The following is a 6,782-nucleotide window of genomic DNA, read 5'->3' on the forward strand; positions in this document are numbered from 1 at the left end:
TTAAATTTTAGTGGTCAATCTTATACTACACATTTAATTTTTTTTCTTGTCTTACCTACTATTTAAAATTCTCAAAATTTTGTTTTTTTCACTATTTTTCTTTACTTCTTCTTTACGTGTGGAAGAGTGGGAAGGGGAATTTGGCACAAAGTTACAGGATGCTCACGCCCACCAACCACTAAAAGTTGGCCCCACCTGACCATTCACATGATCATTGATTGGCTTTAGATATAAAATCTGTGGGTGTCATGGAAGGATTCCCTCACAAGACCGAATATGACTTGCGTCTCAGATCACCAAATTACTGTGTACTTTGATTCTTTGGGGAAATTTTTTAATTTCTCCGGTGCCTGCCACCATGCCAATAGTTTCCGTGCGAGGCTGGATTTACTTGGTCTGTTGTTGGGGATTTTAATATCACGTTGAAAACAAGGATTAGAATCTTTTAATTTAAGATTTAGTTTCTAAGTTTGTTGTCATGCTTGACTCAACATTATTGCTTAAGTTGTCCCGTTTAGAAGCAACAAATATTTGTCGATACATGGAAAAATGATAAAAGAGGTAAGTAATGATTGTCTTTGATTGGAGTTTTGTTAATGAAGCATGGATGGATTTCTATCAAGGTGTTTTTCAGACCAAGGGTAGTCTTGGATCATTCTCCATTGGTTTTGTTTTGTTTTTTCTTTTTTTTTTTTTTTTTTTTTTTTTTTTTTTTTATCCGTTTATATATCATAGAGATTTTGCATGGAACATGAAGAATTCTCTAATGTGGTTCAACAGTCTTGGAGTGAATTTGTGTTTAGCTTCTCATTCTTTATTGTCACTTGGAAGTTACGAGATTGAAGGTGGTTCTATGAGTATGGTCTCGGTCAGTTTTCCCCAATACAGATTTCGATGTCAATTGAACATTGATGATTCTTGAGGATGCTTAGGAAGCTATAGAGATGGTGTGTCTTTTTGGATTTTATATTATTATAAATAATAAATTACTTTAGTGTAATTTCTTAAGTTTCAAAAAGTCTAAAACCACTTCCCCCTTTTTGGTTTTCGAAATAAATTAGTACATAAGTATGGACACTTTTGCCAAGAGCTAAAGTAACTCGTTGAAATTTAGTCCCTCATTGGTTTTGGAAGAAAAATGTGTGACGGATATATAAGTAGGATTGTTTTCTAAGGATGCAAACCCTTTGTAGAGGAACTCTCCCTTCTTATGTATGTGTGGGGGTCTCCTTAAGTGCTTATTAATCGAGCCGAGCCAAGCCAAGCCGAGCCAAGTCAGGTCAAGGCTGAGGCCAAGGTCAAGGTCGGGTATGGATGTGGATGTTGGTGTTGGTGTGGGTATGTGAGTGTGTGTGTCAAAAGTTATACCTTCTTACACAAATGAGTTTTGATTCAACATTCGAATTTGAATTTTGAAATGACTCATACCTACCTGTACGGTTGTTTCATGAAGTGACCCATATGTACCTATATAGTTGGTTCATGAAAAGACCCATATGTATTAAAGTGTGACCTTAAGAGACACATGTGTATACATGAAAGGCCCCATACATACAGTTGTCCAGGCACACCTATTGGTATGAGTACATGTATCTGTATATATACAACATATAGACATATACATGTATGTATACAGACACCCATGTATGTGTACAAACACCTCCAGTTCTATAAAGATAGAAGTACAAAATGAGATTGTTCTCTGTTACGTTTTTTGAAACCTTACTGTGGTAAAATTGCTCTTTGCCAGTACTCTTTACTTGTTGTTCTACAAACTTAACAGTCCATGTTTTGCCTTAACAAACTCTAATTTCTACCTTCCATAAACAGTAAAAATACTAAGTTACCTTCGTAATTCCCTATTGTAATCACTTTGGAGTTACAACTTAAGTGGTTGGTGAGTTGTTTTATCTTAGAGGTGAGGACATACGGTCAACCCGGTTGTACACAGTTACAGGGCATTCAAATACCTTAAGGGGAATATATCAAAACGACTCAACTCTACACATATTTGGAGGACTTTTATCAACATTACTGTATTTCTATTTGAACCAATAAGTGGTATTCTTCTTCATTATTTAATAATATTTAAATCTGTATTTGTCAAAACCTTATACCTATTGCCCACATTCTTTTTCTTACGGTTCTCAATGATATTTTGTTTGATTGTGAGCAGGAAGCCATCAAAGATAATCATAAATTAGCTCTTCGGATGCACAACAAAATTATGGGCTAAGAAGTCAAAGATTCATTGGTTGACAATCGAAACTTTTAGTTTTTTCATCATTCTACGAAGATTTGGAGAGCAAAGAATTTTATTAGAGTTTTAAAGAAGGAAGATTGTGATCAGTTAACTAATTTCTATCAAATTGGCTAGTACATCTCAGAGTTTTACGAGTCTTTCCATAGAAAAGCCAATTCTAGTCCCCGGTCAGATATATTAGCTTCCATCCCATCTATAATGTCTGATTCAAATAATGTGTCTCTTATTTCTATTCCTAGAAAGGAGGTGATTAAAGCAGCAATATTTGATTTAGACCCCAATACTGCTCTCGGTCCAGATAGTTTTACAAAGGCATTTTTTAGAATTTGCGGGAACACTGTCAAATTTTATGTATGTTGAGTTATTATTAATTTCTTCAGTGAAGGCATTACTATTAAGGCTGTAAGCAATAATCTTATCACTTTGATCACTAAAGTTGATGGTGCAATATCCCTAGACAAGTTTCGTCCAATTTTCTTGGGAAATTTCCTAGAGAAGCAAAACTTCCATAATGGATACAAGTTTGTATCTGAGGAACAAGGAACTTTCAGAAAGGCAAGGTAATTTTCTCTAACATATGCATGACATCTAAGATAACAAATTCTCTATATAAAAAGGTTGTTGGAGGTAGTATCGGTCTTAAATTGGACATTCAAAAAGCATATGACATGATGTAGTGGTATTTCAGGTCTGATGTAATAAGAAAATTTAAGCTTTGTGTGGTTTGGGTTAAGTAGATCCATCAACTTTCATCCTCTGTCAATTTGTCTATTTTATTTAATGGAGGACCAGTTGACTTCTTTGGTATTGAAAGAGGCGTAGACACCAGATTTTGTCACCCTCCCTCCCCCCCTAAAAGAGCCATGCAATGATAAGTTGAGAATCCCTTAGACATGAATGGTTCATACATTTACGGTCGAGGCTAAATCCTCACCCTAGGCAGTATACTTCTATTTCCATGCTAGCATAGGATGGTTAAAAATGAACGAAATATTTTCAAAACGAATAGTTAATGGCTTTGACCCATAGAATTGATCAAGACTACCCAATATATCATAGACCAGTCTTAAACTGAGTCACAAACCCAATTGGACCAAACCCTCTGAGTCAACTCGAGCCGGAGTTATACTGACTCAGAGCTGACACCGAATGCATTATGACCAATAATATTTGCACACTAGCCGACTTCAGCTAATTACTAACTATGTCGGCCAGAGTGCAAAGTCTATCGGGTCCTATGATTTTATAGGATTTTTTCACTCTTTAGGTAAATCATGATCAAATCTCATACCTTGACACCCAAGGGACGTATCTAGACTAAATCTAAGACCCTATGACATCTAAAACACATGTGTTAATTTTCTACACTATGTGGGAGTATATACTTCCCATAAATAAACCAAATATCTCTTCAAGCATGGAATGAGATCACACCCTCCATGGAAGCAATCATATACCTTCCTTAGTGACCAAGGAGCCTCCCAATGATGACCCCTCCCACATTTTGGGGATTCTACCTAATCTGATCATATACGTATCTCACGTACCTGACAAGTGTTCAAGCAGCCGAGAATCCGAGATTCGCACACTGGAATCATGAGGGAACTGTTGTTGTACTTCGCACCATTTTGAGCTTGCACTGACCACTTGAGCATACACCCTTCCAACCAAAGAACACCTTGCACAAAAGTTGTAGAGGGGTAAGTCCTCTATCACTCAATTTGTAAAGATCTTCAATCTAATTTTGTGCTCTCATTTATCGTACTTTTACTAAGCATAACTCACTGTTGTCCATAGTAGGGTAGTAGTAAAATGCAATATGTTACATTACTTTTTGTATGACTTTTTATAAAACTTCCTTCTTTCATGTTGTAGACTTATTTTGTAATCTAGCTGCTATACAAATTTCATATATATATATAATTTTTTTTTTTATATTTTCTCTTTTGCTGGCCGAAGCAAAACTGGGATTTCCGTTTAATGGAATTTTGGATTGCAAACCTTCTAAAGATATTTTCCTAAGGTTTTTTGTAAAACTTTTATCTTTAAAAATTGTACATATCAATGAATTCTATTTAAACTGGTTTTATCTGATTTTTCAAAATTTTGTTTCAATTTTCTGCCAAAGGTTTACTTGTAGTATTTTCTTCTTTTAGCAGATTTGTGCATTACATCTTCAATATTTTTTTTATTAACTATGCTAGTTGTGTTCACGGGATTCGCGTGTTCAATATCGGTTGTATGCAAATGATCCCTAACCCCATGTTCAATTCCATTTACATTATGCTCTATGAGATGAATGTTAAGGCTAGCTTCGTCATTATTTTTCATTATTCAGCATGCTTACTTTACTTTTCGTATACTAACCATGCGAAGCAACTGGATGCAGGTATGTGAATTTGAACCTATTTCTCTACCTTTCTTTGCCATGTTTTCTTTTGTGTGTGACTATGATGTTTGTACATATTCAAAACTTTAACGGTCTATTCAATAATTTGTGTGTATGCCTAAGGTAGAAGTCCGATTTTTATCGAATGGATCGAGGTGCATAACCCCTTCCTTGGATCACAACCTAACATGAACCTAACTCTGGGTTAGACAGTTTGGATGGAAGCACTTTTTAATTTGATATTCAATTAGTAATTGGTCTAAGCCCTAATCTAGGTGGTGACTTCCAGTCAATAGAGACCGTCGGACCCACACTGCTCTTTTCACAAGAAGAGGTTTGTGAAAAGCCGCTGGTCCTCACAAGAGGTATCAGGCAAGATCCTTTCTAGTTCCCTTGTTAATCATCATTGTGAAAAAAGTTCTTTGCAGAGGGCTCTCAGCTCTCAAAGAAGAAGGGAAAATTAGAGTTTTGCACGGTCCTAGGGGTGGATCGAGGTGCATAACCCCTTCCTTGGATCGCAACCTAACATGAACCTAGCACTGGGTTAGACAATTCAGATGGAAGCATATTTTAATTTGAATTTCAATTAGTAATTGGTCTAAATCCTAATCTAAGTGGCGACTTCCAGTCAATAGAGACCATCGGACCACACCGCTCTTTTCACAAGGAGAGGTCTATGAAACCCTGTTGATCCTCACAAGAGGTATCAGGCAAGGAGATCCTCTCTAGTTCCCTTGTTAATCATCATTGTGAAAAAGGTTCTTTGCAGAGGGTTCTTTGTTAATCATATTGTCTGTTGATAATTTTTTCTTATTTATGAATGATGGAATTAAATATGTAAGGAACCTAAAGTATTTTCTTATCAAAATATCAGCAATACTCTGCTCAAAAAATAATTTGATGAAAAGTAGGTTATTCTTGGGTAGAGTAAATCCTTTGAGAAGATCAAGAATTTAACATCTTATTTGTTTTTCTGAAAATTTTCTTTCCCAATAAGGTATCTAGGAGTGGACATTTTTAAAGGCCAAATTAAGAGAGATCATATCCTTCTTTTTATTGAGAAATTCAAATCTAAGCTCCAAGTATGGGAAGGTAAGATGATTTCCATGGTGAGTAGAATATATCATGTGACATCTGTTATCTCAGGTATTATGGTCCATAACTTCTTATTGGTGGCCTTCTTCATTGGTCTCATTGATGAAGTGATAGATGAGAAATTTTATCTAGAGTGGTGATCTAGATCAATCTAAGGGAGCAACGGTGAAATTCATTTTTTTATGCAAGCCAAAGAGGAAGAGGGTATTGGTATTAGAAGTCTACGTGATAGTAACAAGGCCCTCCTCCTCTGTAAGCTTTGTTAGACAATCAAGACTGAAGACTCTTCTATGTGGAAGTACCTTAGAACTAAATTTATTTTAGGATGGGTCATTAAAGCCTTATTACCATTCTTCCTCCATTTAGACTCGTACTAAGAAGGTATAGAACTATTTTACAAACCATGAGACTTAGATTATAGGGAATGGCTCGAATATTAATTTCTAGCACGACAATTGGCTAGGAGATAACTCTATTCCAAGCTGATCGGAATTGAGTAGTTCATTTTTTGGAACTTTTGAGGCAAAAGTTCTAACTTTATTGTGTACTTTAATTGGTCATTTTCCATGTTTCTTCCTCTTTTTTGCAGCAAACCGTTAAGGATGCGTTTGATATTTCTCTTCCTTTATATCATGAAGAAGATATTCGCATTTTGAATTTAACGAAATCTAACCTCTTTACCATCAAATTAGCTTGGAATGGTATCCATCAAGCAACTTCAAAATCAGCTTGGTTTCCTACTGTTTAGGCCTCTTACCCGTGACTTAGACAATCAAACTTTGGATGGCGGATGATGCATCTCAAGTAGCCTATTGATGCTCATATTTCAAAAGGCTTCAACTATATCCTATTGGATTGCCCTTTTCTAGGAAAATATGGTGGTATTTTCTTGATCTTTCCAGGATTCCTTGGCCTGGGCAAGCATCTATTCATGTATGTTTATTTGGTGGAAGAGTTTCATGCATGTGGCTTGAAGGATTTATTTTAGTTCCTTCACATATCTGGCAAGAGCGAAACAGAAGGCGGTTTGATGGT

This window comes from Macadamia integrifolia, chromosome 4 (genome assembly GCF_013358625.1).
Source record: "Macadamia integrifolia cultivar HAES 741 chromosome 4, SCU_Mint_v3, whole genome shotgun sequence".
Taxonomy (NCBI): Eukaryota; Viridiplantae; Streptophyta; class Magnoliopsida; order Proteales; family Proteaceae; genus Macadamia; species Macadamia integrifolia.